General features: G+C 39.0%; 1 non-coding gene across 1 annotated transcript; it reads right to left on the bottom strand.

Annotated features, from left to right (window-relative positions):
• Positions 1-663: 663 nt before the first annotated feature.
• On the bottom strand, positions 664-735 carry TRNAG-UCC (transfer RNA glycine (anticodon UCC)). The gene has a single exon. It is a non-coding gene; the product is annotated as a tRNA-Gly (tRNA).
• Between the last annotated feature and the right edge of the window lie 11,911 nt (positions 736-12,646).

Raw genomic sequence — 12,646 nt, 5'->3', positions numbered from 1 at the left:
AGGCTTCATTTTGTAATCCACCTGTCTGTCTGATGATTTTCCAGGCAAGAAAACTTGAATGGGTTTGCATTTCCTTCTCCAGGGGAATCTTCCTGACCCAGGATCAAACCTGGATTTCTTGTATTGTAGGCAGATTCTTCATCGATTGCAGTATAAGCAAAGCCCTGTCTACCTACACATCTACCTATATACCTACTTGCTTATCTTGCTAATATGGATGATGGGTTTTAATGACAGGACATCTTTTATTTAGCTTACATGAAGGCTCTTTTATTTAAATTAAATGAGACACTCTGGAGCTCCAGGATTTGCAAATACCATTGTTCTTTGCATCTGTGAGGGATTGGTTCTAGGGTGTGCTGTGGACACCAGAATCCTTGGCTGCTTCAGTCCCATAGTTGGCCCTCTATATCAATGGGTTCCACAACTATAGAGTAATGAATGACTGATGGTGTGTTAAGTTTGTGATCCATCATTGGTGTAATCCAAGAATGCAATACCTGAGTATACAAAGAGCTGATGGTATATGTTTTGAAAAACATCTGTGCATAAGTAGACCCTTGAAGTTCAGAACAATGTTGTTCAAGAATCAATCATACAACTAAAACATGTATATAATATAACAGAAATTATTCTTTGACTGTGAAATATGTGGGATATTAATTCCCTAACCAGGAATTGAACCTGAGCCCCTGAAGTGGAAACTCAGAGTCTTAACCACTGGACCACCAGGGAAGTCCTCATAAATTATTCTTTGAAACCATTTAAAATTTGATAATTTTTTTATGTCAATTTGGAAATATAAAACAGTATATAGTTTTTTAGGCAAATAGTAAATATTTTTATACTGCATATAGTATGTAGCATACACGTGCATATTATATTACATGGATAATTTTTAACATTTTGAGTGTGCATGAATGAAAACGTATGATTACCACTGGTATAAAATTAAGCCTTATCTTCTTGGCATGATAAAGAAATCTTACAATCTGGTTAAATCCTCCTTCCTTATCAGCTACTCTTTTCTTGTCTTGCACCCTATGTTCTTTGCCACATGGAACAATTTCCTCTCCCAAAACACATTTTGATTTTATAATCCTTAATCTCATAATCACTATTTTCATTGTCTTGAAAACACTTCTTTTTTTCTCAATCTTGTCACATTCCAAAGTCTTCCCTGTAATTTACATGGTTACTTCCTTCTCTGTTCTCTTGAAATCAGTTAGGGCTTCTCTTGTGCTAGGTTATTACAAGGTAGTTGTCTGGTCATGGCTATGTCTCTTCTCCTCAGTACAGTTCTGTGAGGGCAGGGACTGTACTATAGATTTAGCTATAACCATTCTTATCATGCTAACTATAGGATATAAACAGAAAAATAAGAAAATTGCAATTTCTTAAATTTTCAAATGTCCCCTCTTTTAAGATACTATTGACAACTTGATGAACATCTTTGCATAGATTCTCATACACAAACACAGGAATATATTAATGATTATAATTTTATCTCTTCCTTTTCATTATATAGGGGCTCCCCTGGTGGCTCAGATGGTAAAGAATCTGTCTGCAATGCCTGGATCAGGAAGATCCACTGCAGAAAAGAATGGCTACCGATCCCATCATTCTTGCCTGGAGAATTCCATAGGCAGAGGAGCCTGGTGGGCCTACAGTTCATGGGGTCATAAAAAGTTGAACATGACTGACTGACTAACACTTTCCAGTATCTATACCCTTGTTTGTTCATTGCTTCCTTCCTTTCTTTCTTTTTATTTGGTGAAAATCATTTTATTGATCAAGTATTTGAAGAAAATTTGTACTCTTTATAAGTAAAATATTTTTTGCTACATGTCTTTTCTCAAAGTAGCAATATTAAGTGAAACTAAAAGGACTTAGGGAAGACTCAATACAAGGCATTTCTTTTTTTTAAGGGAGAAAATAATTTTATTTGTAGACTGTATAATATAATAGAATACCATAGAAACCAAAGGCAATCAGTGGAAAAAAAAAAATGCACACTAGACTTTTGAAAAATAGTGTCCGTATAGGGAACTTGTTCCTGAATTAAATGAAACTCCCTCTAGTGATTCACTGTTTCAGAATAATCTCTGTAATTATTTCTAATTTCTACTTTTTGTGTTGTTTTCTATTTCCAGCTTGCCAAAACAAATGCCAGAAATACTTGGAAATTATCAAAAGACATTTCTCACCTATTCCCATGATTATATGATTTTTTCCATTCAGTTAATAATTTAATGAACAAAAAATACATATTGTTAAACCATCTTCATATATATATAGGATAAATTATATTGTACATAAGCTGCTAGTACTCAGTCATGTCTGACTCTTTGATACCACATGGACTGTAGCCCATCAGGCTCCTCTGTTCATGGAATTCTCCAGGTAGGTATACTGGAGTGGGTTTCCATTTCTTCTCTAGGGAAGTGTATTATTTTAGTGTATATTAAAGTTATCATTATTTTTTCTAATCCATAGTTGTTTTCTCTATTTTTATAAGTGAGCAATGACTCTATCTTAATTTTATTTTATATTCTTAGTATTTAGCATAAAGGTATTCAATAAATATTCCTTGAAGAAATGGATAGATATTAATATCTGATATTTTTAGTTAGTTAGTTCTAGTTCAGTTGGTCAGTCATGTCCAGCTCTTTGCGACACCATGAATTGCAGCACACCAAGCCTCCCTGTCCATCATCAACTCCCAGAGTTTACTCAGACTCACGTCCATCGAGTCAGTGATGCCATCCAGCCATCTCATCCTCTGTCATCCCCTTCTCCTCCTGCCCTCAATCCCTCCCAGCATCAGGGTCTTTTCCACTGAGTCAACTCTTCGCATGAGGTGGCCAAAGTACTGGAGTTTCAGCCTCAGCCTAGTCCTTCCAATGAACACCCAGGACTGGTCTCCTTTAGGATGGACTGGTTAAATCTCCTTGCAGTCCAAGGGACTCGCAAGTGTCTTCTCCAGCACCACAGTTCAAAAGCATCAATTTTTCAGCACTCAGCTTTCTTCACAGTCCAACTCTCACATCCATACATGACCACTGGAAAAACCATAGCCTTGACTAGACGAACCTTTGTTAGCAAAGTAATATCTCTGCTTTTTAATATGTTATCTAGGTTGGTCATAAATTTCCTTCCAAGGAGTAAGCGTCTTTTAATTTCATGGCTGCAATCACCATCTGCAGTGGTTTTGGAGCCCCCAAAAATAAAGTCTGACACTGTTTCCACTGTTTCCCCATCTATTTCCCATGAAGTGATGGGACCAGATGCCATGATCTTCGTTTTCTGAATGTTGAGCTTTAAGCCAACTTTTTCACTCTCCACTTTCCCTTTCATCAAAAGGCTTTCTGGTTCCTCTTTACTTTCCACCATAAAGGTGATGTCATCTGCATATCTGAGGTAATTGATACTTCTCCCGGCAATCTTAATTCCAGCTTGTGCTTCTTCCAGCCCAACATTTCTCATGATGTACTCTGCATATAAGTTAAATAAGCAGGGTAACAATATACAGCCTTGACGTACTCCTTTTCCTATTTGGAACCAGTCTGTTTGTCCATGTCCAGTTCTAACTGTTGCTTCCTGACCTGCATATAGGTTTCTCAAGAGGCAGGTCAGGTGGTCTGATATGCCCATCTCTTTCAGAATTTTCCACAGTTAATTGTGATCCACACAGTCAAAGGCTTTGGCATAGTCAATAAAGCAGAAATAGATGTTTTTCTGGAACTGTCTTGCTTTTTCGATGATCCAGGAGTGGCGGCCGAGAGGAGCAACCCCATGTCCAAGGAGAGGCGGCTGCGTGGGCGCAGGAAGGCAGAGAGCAGCTACTCCACGTTCAAGGTATGAGGGATGACTTCATCCAAGGTAAGGAGCAGTGGCTGTGCTTTGCGGAGCAGCTGTGAAGAGATACCCCACGTCCAAGGTAAGAGAAACCCAAATGAGATGGTAGGTGTTGTGAGAGGGCATCAGACGGCAGACACACTGAAACCATAATCACAGAGAACTGATATTTTTACTTGTACATAAGTTTGATACGCAATTCACTACATTTATTTAGCAGTCTCTCATTTCTATCTATCTTCATTTATTCATTTATTGATCCACTCATTCACCTGTTCAGCAAATATTTGCTAGCACCCTCTGATGTGGCAGGTGCTCTGCTAGGAGCTTGTTATATACTGGTGATAAAAATAAACATGGTCTTGATCCTTGTGGAACTCTCAGTCTAGTATCTATACTATCATGAAGTTATATTAAGACCTGAAAAAATCTATATTTTTATTGGAAAAATAAAAATAGATATTATATATATCTATTAGGAAACCCCTAAGACACAAATGGAGAGTAGCAAATCAAGTATGTTATCCACATAAAATGTTTTATAGAATTCTAGATTAGCATATGACAATCTTAATGTTATACTCTTACTATATTCAACATTTTATCTCTATTAGAGGACTGTGACCAATATGAGGCTCCTTAAGGCAATGGCACCCCACTCCAGTACTCTTGCCTGGAAAATCCCATGGATGGAGGAGCCTGGTAGGCTATGGTCCATGGGGCCGCTAAGGGTTGGACACGACTGAGTGACTTCACTTTCACTTTTCACTTTCACACATTGGAGAAGGAAATGGCAACCCACTCCTGTGTTCTTGCCTGGAGAATCCCAGGGACGGGAGAGCCTGGTGGGCTGCTGTCTACGGGGTCGCACAGAGTCGGACACGACTGAAGCGACTTAGCAGCAGCAGCAGCAGCAAGGAGTTTAAAGAACTTTGTGTAGAATTCACTGGAGAACCACATAAATGAAGGACCTGGAAAATTATACTTATAAGGAGAAATTAAAGGGATTGAAATGATTCTGCCTCTAAAATGAGAGAGCAAGACCAATTTCAAAATAATCCTGAAGGGCTCACTCAGAAAACAAAAAGAAAAACAAAACAAACAAAAACTGAACAGCTCTTCTAAATCTACTGAGGATAGATTTCTACTAAACAATCATTCAGTTGAGAATGTATTTCATTTATTGCCTCCAGACTAGAGAAACTTACTGATGGTGAGAATGGATTAACTTTGGAGTGAACAACGGGAGTTGGTGATGGACAGGGAGGCCTGGCGTGCTGCGATTCATGGAGTCACAAAGAGTCAGACACGACTGAGTGACTGAACTGACTGAACTGATGCTATCAAAAGAAAATGTAAAATAATCAAAAGTGGGCAAAACAACTACGCTGGTTTACTTGCCTTGGAAGGGTGACACTTACTTATTGACCAAAGATGGCTCAAGAATTTTCTTAGGTAAATAATAATAAATTACAATATTAATAACAATAATCTAATATTTATTGAATACCTACAGTTCTAAGTCTATGTGTTTTCTCATTTAATAATGACCTTCCCTGGTAGGTCAATTAGTAAGGAATCTGCCTACAATGCAGGAGACCCCAGTTCAATTCTTGGGTGGGGAAAATCCCCTGGAGAAGGGATAGGCTACCTACTATAGTATTTTGGGGCTTCCCTTGTGGCTCAACTGGTAAAAAATCCACCTGCAATGCCAGAGACCTAGGTTGGGAAGATCCCCTGGTGAAGGGAAAGTCTACCCACTCCAGTATTCTGGCCTGGAGAATTCCATGGACTCTACAGTCCATGGAATTGCAAAGAGTCAGACTCGTGAGTGACTTTCACTTGCACTATTTTTTATGGGAAGACTATATGTCCTGGATTCTCTTGAATGATCCAGCTTTTTATGCCTTTTTTTTAGACTAAACTTACTATTAGCTTTCTCTACCATTCACAAAACTGTCTCTGGGTGGAAAATAAATTACATTTATTAGGTAGTAAACTAGCTACCCTAGTTAATATCTATTTTTCAGCATGAGTCCTTAAACTACATAGAGGTTAAGTAATTTACCAAGGTCACACAGGTAGTAATTGAAAAGCTGTGCATTTATGATTAAATGGCTGCATATTCATGAAAATAAGAAACAAGGCTTAGCATCTTACCTCCTGCAATTTATTAATTAAATCACACTATTTCTGTGGCTAGGTATGGCAAATGCAATTCTGGACATAAATAGACAGGAAGCCATACAACTCAGTAATATTTAAACTATACTTAAAATTCTGTGTTTAATGCATTAGAATCTATATATAAATATTACAATTCTTTTAGTTCTCAGAGGTTATATTCTTTCAGTAAGTCTTAGAAGTAAGCAATTGAGGATAGTGTTTGAAACTCAAGTAAAAAAAAGGACGTTTGACTTTAAAAAGTAAGAAAGGTGACCTTGACATAGAATATGCAGCAAAAAGGGCAGCATTAGCAGAAAGTAACCAATGGAGCTGGAGGAGATGAGAAAACTCACAGGATAAAAGATAGCTTTACTATGGGTATCTGAGCTCCTGCATATAACATCCTTTCCCTTCCTTTATTAAAGGGGAACAGAAGGCTTGTATCTAAAACACAAAGGAACCTCCTGGAAGAATAAGCTTCTTTAATCATCTAAAGGCTACTAGCTTTCTACCTGACTGGCTTCCCTTTCCTTCATTCTTGACCCAATGCACTCACAAATATAACAGTTAATAGAAACAAAGTGATATTTTTGTGAACACATTTCTTGGCATGTTTGGATGGTATACAGATCAGTGTTCTTGGTTTGTGACATCTGAAACTGGTAAATTGTGAGAATAATTTCAAGAAACTATATACTTTCAGAGTGAATCCTCAGTTGAAATGGAAAGCCTAACAGTTTTACTTTGTTTTGTCCCTTCATTCTCTCACTTACTGAACACTGAATGAACAGCTGTTATATCACAGGCATCAAAATATATGCTGAAGATACAAAATGATGTCACATCTCTTTCTGCAGAGAGCTTGTAGCCAAATGAAGTAAACATAAAAGTGAACTAACAAGAAAATAAACTGAGTGAAAATTTGAAAAAAAAATTAAAACAATTGAGAAAATTTAAAATAAATTTAGACATTTTATTTTGTGTCTCAGAAATTAAAAAGAAACATCAAGTTCTTGATTCACTTGAAATTAAGTCCACTAGCAGACACAGCTGCTCATTTCCTATTTTATGCATTTTCTTCACTTGGATTCCAGCACAAGACCCCCTCCTGCTTTCTTTGTGGGGGTTCCTTGGAGTTTGTAGCACTTTCACAGCATCATCTTTCAGGATTTCAAATAGCTCAACTGGAATTCCATCACCTCCACTAGCTTTGTTCGTAGTGATGCTTCCTAAGGCCCACTTGTCTTCATATTACTGGATGTCTTGCTCTAGCTGAGTGGTCACACCATCGTGATTATCTGGGTCAAGAAGATCTTTTTTGTACAGTTCTTCTGTGTATTCTTGCCACCTCTTATTAATATTTTCTGCTTCTGTTAGGGCCCTACCATTTCTGTCCTTTACTGTGCCCATCTTTGCATGAAATGTTCCCTTGGTATCTCTAATTTTAAGAGATCTCTAGTGTCTTAGACTTTTCCACTAAAAGCTCTGAGGCACAGCCTGGCCCACTCACAGAACAAAGGATTAAGCGAATACCAGAGGAGAGCTAGCCAGCTGTGGACCAGCCCCTCCCCCCATTGGAGGCAGAGAGACAGGTGGGCGACAGTCAGAGCCGGAAGGCAAGGGGCAACCTTGGCCCCAGAGGTGGCATCCTTCACCAAACTGTGCACAGACTCTCATTTACTAACGAAGTCTTCCTGTAATTCTGGATGGTTGACATCCGTCAGGAGAGTTGCAGTTGGAGATCAGGTCCCCAGAGGAGACACACGGTACACCTGAGATGGTGTTCTTGCGGTGCACCCAGGAAACTGAGGGGCTGCGACTGCGGAGGTAATAAGACGCACCACCCAGCTGGGAGAGTGAGCCGCCAACCACCTGGTCACCTGAGCTGTATGGACCTGGGAAAGGCACAGAACGCAGGCCCAACCGAGTCTGTGCCTTTGTGGAGTACCCAAGAAACTGAACTTGAGTGGTTCAGACCTGGGAAGTGCACACAACCCAGGGCCCGCTTTAGACAGTTCCCCTGCAGAGCAACCTGGAGCCTGAGCAGTGTAGACCAGAAAATCACACATGCCATGAGCAGGGGCAAAGCCAGTGTGGCCCAGACACCGTGAGCACTCCCCACACATGTCAGTGATATTTGTTTGCAGTGTTCCTCCCTCCCCAGAGCATAACTGAACAAGCGAGCCTAAATAAGTGACCACCTTTACCCCCTGTGTCAGGGCGTAAATTAGGCACTGAAGAGACTTGCAAACAGAGGAAGCTAAAATAAACAAAGAAGAGGGAAAAACTCTGGAAGTGACAGGTGCAACAGATTAAAACCCCGTAGTTAGCACTGACTACATTGGAAGGGGCCTATAGACCTTGAGAAGAAGTATAAGCTGGAACAAGGAACTATCTGAAACTGAACTGACCCCACACTGCCCTTAACAGCTCCAGAGATATTCCTAGATATATTTTACTATTATCATTTTGTAATTTAAAAATTTTTAAGTTCTTTATTACTCCTTTGATTTTCATTTTTATAACCTATTATTACTTGCAAAAAAAGACCCATTTTTAAAGCAAATTTCATATATATTTTTACAATTTTTGTGATTTTTTTAATATTGTATTTTTGAGAATTTAACTCTACTCTAGATTTTTAATCTTCACTTTTTGGTTTTTGTTATCAATTTTGTACCTTTAGGAATTCAATCTTCAGTACCCATTTTTACTTAGGAGTATGATTACTAGCTTGGTTGCTCTCTCCCCCTTTTGACTCTCCTTTTTCTCCCTCAGATCACCTCTATCTCCTCCCTCCCCCTTCTCTTCTCTACCCAACTCTGTAAATCTTTTTGGGTGGTCTGGGCTGTGGAGGACACTTAGGGAACTAATTACTGGCTATATCTGTCTCTCTCTTTTTGACTTTTTGACTCCCCCCTCCTCTCCTCCTGGTCACTTCTATCTCCTTCCTCCTTCTTCTCTTCTCTGTGGAACTCCTGGAACCTCTCTGAGTGATCCAGATTGTGTAGAGCACATAGGGAATTGATTACTGGCTAGATTGCTCTCTCCCCTTTTGATTTCCCCTCTTCTCCTCCTGGTCACCTCTATCTCCCTCCTCCCTCTTCTTTTCTCCATGTAACTCTGTGACTCTCTCTGGGTGTCCCTCATTGTGGAGAATCTTTTCACCATTAACCTATATGTTTTATCATTGGTGCTGTATGGATGGAGAAGTCTTGAGACTACTGTAAGAATAAGACTGAAAGCCAGAGGCAGAAGGCTTAACCCAAAACTTGAGAACACCAGAAAACTCCTGACTCCAGGGAACATTAATTGACAAGAGCTCATTCAAAAGCCTCCATATCTACGCTGAAACCAAGCTATACCCAAGAGCCAACAAGTTTCAGAGCAAGACATATCAAGCTAATTCTCCAACAATGCAGGAACATAACCCTGAGCATTAAAATACAGGTGGCCAAAAGTCACACCAAACCCATAAACACCTCAAAACTCACTACTGGACACTTCATTGCACTCCAGAGAGAGGAGATCCAGCTCCACTCACCAAAACACCGATGCAAGCTTCCCTAACCAGGAAACCTTGAGAAGCCACTCATCCAACCCCAAACACAGGGAGGAACCTCCACAATAAAGAGGAACCACAAACTAGCAGCATACAGAAAGGCCATCCCAAACGCAGCAATCTAAACAAGGTGAAAAAGCAGAGAAATATTCAGCAGGAAAGGAACATGATAAATGCCCACCAAACCAATTAAAAGAGGAGGAGACAGGGAGTCTACCTGAAAAATAATTCAGAATAATGATATAAAAATGATCCAAAATCTTGAAAACAAAACGGAGTTACAGATAAATACTCTGGAGACAAGGATTGAGAAGATGCAAGAAATGTTTAACAAGGACCTAGAAGAAATAAAGACGAGTCAATAAATAATGAATAATACAATAACTGAGATCAAAAGCACTCTGGAGGGAACCAACAGTAAAATAACTGAGGTAGAAGATAGGATTAGTGAGGTGGAAGATAGAATGGTGGAAATAAATGAAGCAGAGACAAGAAAAGAAAAAAGAATTAAAAGAAATGAGGACAACCTCAGAGACCTCTGGGACAGTGTCAAATGTCCCAACATTCGAATCATAGGAGTCATAGAATCATAGTCGAATCATAGAAGAAGAAGACAAAAAGAAAGGCCATGAGAAAATGCTTGAGGAGATAATAGTTGGAAACATCCTTAAAATGGGGAAGGAAATAGCCACCCAAGTCCAAAACCCAGAGAGTCCCAAACAGGATAAACCCAAGGCAAAACACCCCAAGGCACATATTAATCAAATTAACGGAGATCAAACACAAAGAACAAATATTAAAAGCAGCAAGTGAGAAACAACAAATAACACACAAGGGGATCCCCATAAGGATAACAGCTGATCTTTCAGCAGAAACTCTTCAGGCCAGAAGGGAATGGCAGGACATACTAAGTGATGAAAGAGAAAAACGTACAACCCAGATTACTGTACCCAGCAAGGATCTCATTCAAATATGAAGGAGAAATCAAAAGCTTTACAGACAAGCAAAAGCTGAGAGAATTCAGCACCACCAAACCACCTCTTCAACAAATGCTCAAGGATCTTCTCTAGACAGGAAACACAGAAAAGGTTTATAAACTTGAACTCAAAGCAACAAAGTAAATGGCAACGGGATCATACTTATCAATAATTACCTTAAATGTAAATGGGTTGAACGCCTCAACCAAAAGATAAAGACTGGCTGAATGGATACAAAAATAAGACCCCTATATGCTGTCTACAAGAGATCCATCTCAAAACAATGAACACATATAGACTGAAAGTGAAGGGCTGGAAAAAGATATTTCATGCAAATGGAGACCAAAAGAAAGCAGGAGTAGCAATACTCTTATCAGATAAAATAGACTTTGAAATAAAGGCCGTGAAAAGAGACAAAGAAGGGCACTGCATAATGATGAAAGGATCAATCCAAGAAGAAGATATAACAATTATAAATACATATGCACCCAACATAGGAGCACCTTAATATGTAAGGCAAATGCTAACAAGTACGAAAAGGGAAATTAACAGCAACACAATAATAGTGGGAGACTTTAATATCCCACTCACATCTATACAAAGATCAACTAAACAGAAAATTAGCAAGGAAACAGAAACTTTAAAAGATACAATGGACCAATTAGACCTAATTGATATCTATAGGACATTTCACCCTAAAACAATGAATTTCACCTTTTTCTCAAGTGCACACAGAAGCTTCTCCAGAATAAATCACATCCTAGGCCATAAATCTAGCCTTGGTAAATTCAAAAGAATTGAAATCATTCCAAGCATCTTTTCTGATCACAATGCAGTAAGATTAGATCTCAACTACAGGAAAAGAATTATTAAAAATACAAACATATGCTCAAGTCCAGAAAAATAAATGACCCATCAAAATATGGGCCAAAGAACTAAACAGACATGTCTCCAAAGACATACAGATGGCTAACAAACACATGAAAAGATGCTCAACATCACTCGTTATCAGAGAAATGTAAATCAAAGCCACAATGAAGTACCATCTCACGCTGGTCAGAATGGCTGCTATTAAAAAGTCTACAAACAATAAATGCTGGAGAGGGTGCAGAGAAAAAGGAACCTTCTTACACTGTTGGTGGCAATGCAAACTAGTACAGCCACTATGGAGAACAGTGTGGAGATTCCTTAAAAAACTGGAAATAGAACTGCCATACGACCCAGAAATCCCACTGCTGGGCAGACACACTGAGGAAACCAGAAGGGAAAGAGACACGTGTACCCCAATGTTCATCGCAGCACTGTTTATAATAGCCAGGACATGGAAGCAACCTAGATGTCCATCAGCAGATGAATGGTTAAGAAAGCTGTAGTACATATACACAATGGAGTATTACTCAGCCATTAAAAAGAATGCATTTGAATCAGTTCTGATGAGGTGGATGAAACTGGAGCCTATTATACAGAGTGAAGTAAGCCAGAAAGAAAAACACCAATACAGTATACTAACACATATATATGGAATTTAGAAAGATGGAACGATGACCCTATATGCAAGATAGCAAAAGAGAAACAGATGTAAAGAACAGACTTTTGGACTCTGTGGGAGAAGGCGAGGGTGGGATGATTTGAGAGAATAGCATTGAAATATGTATATTATCATATGTGAAACAGATCACCAGTCCAGGTTTGATGCATGAGACAGGGTGCTCAGGGCTGGTGCACTGGGATGACCCTGAGGATAGGATGGGGAAGGAGGTGGGAAGGGGGTTCAGGGTGGGGAACACATGTACACCCATGGCTGATTCATGTCAATGTATGGCAAAAACCACTACAATATTGTAAAGCAATTAGCCTCCAATTTAGATAAATAAATTAAAATTAAAAAAGATGAAGTTTCATAGATTAACTTCTAGCTGCATATTTAGGACAATGCCATATTGTTATATAGCTCACTCTTTTAAAGCATGGTGGGTAAACTGAGTCACTACATTGTGGGTAGGAAGATTCCTGAATTATATTCTTAGAAGCAGAGGTGACTGGAACATACATAAACATATCCATTTGATTATGGATATGGGGA

The sequence above is a fragment of the Bos mutus genome, chromosome 1 (assembly GCF_027580195.1).
Source record: "Bos mutus isolate GX-2022 chromosome 1, NWIPB_WYAK_1.1, whole genome shotgun sequence".
Taxonomy (NCBI): Eukaryota; Metazoa; Chordata; class Mammalia; order Artiodactyla; family Bovidae; genus Bos; species Bos mutus.
Note: the sequence above shows the minus strand (reverse complement) of the source record. Positions and strands in the feature narration are given on the sequence as shown.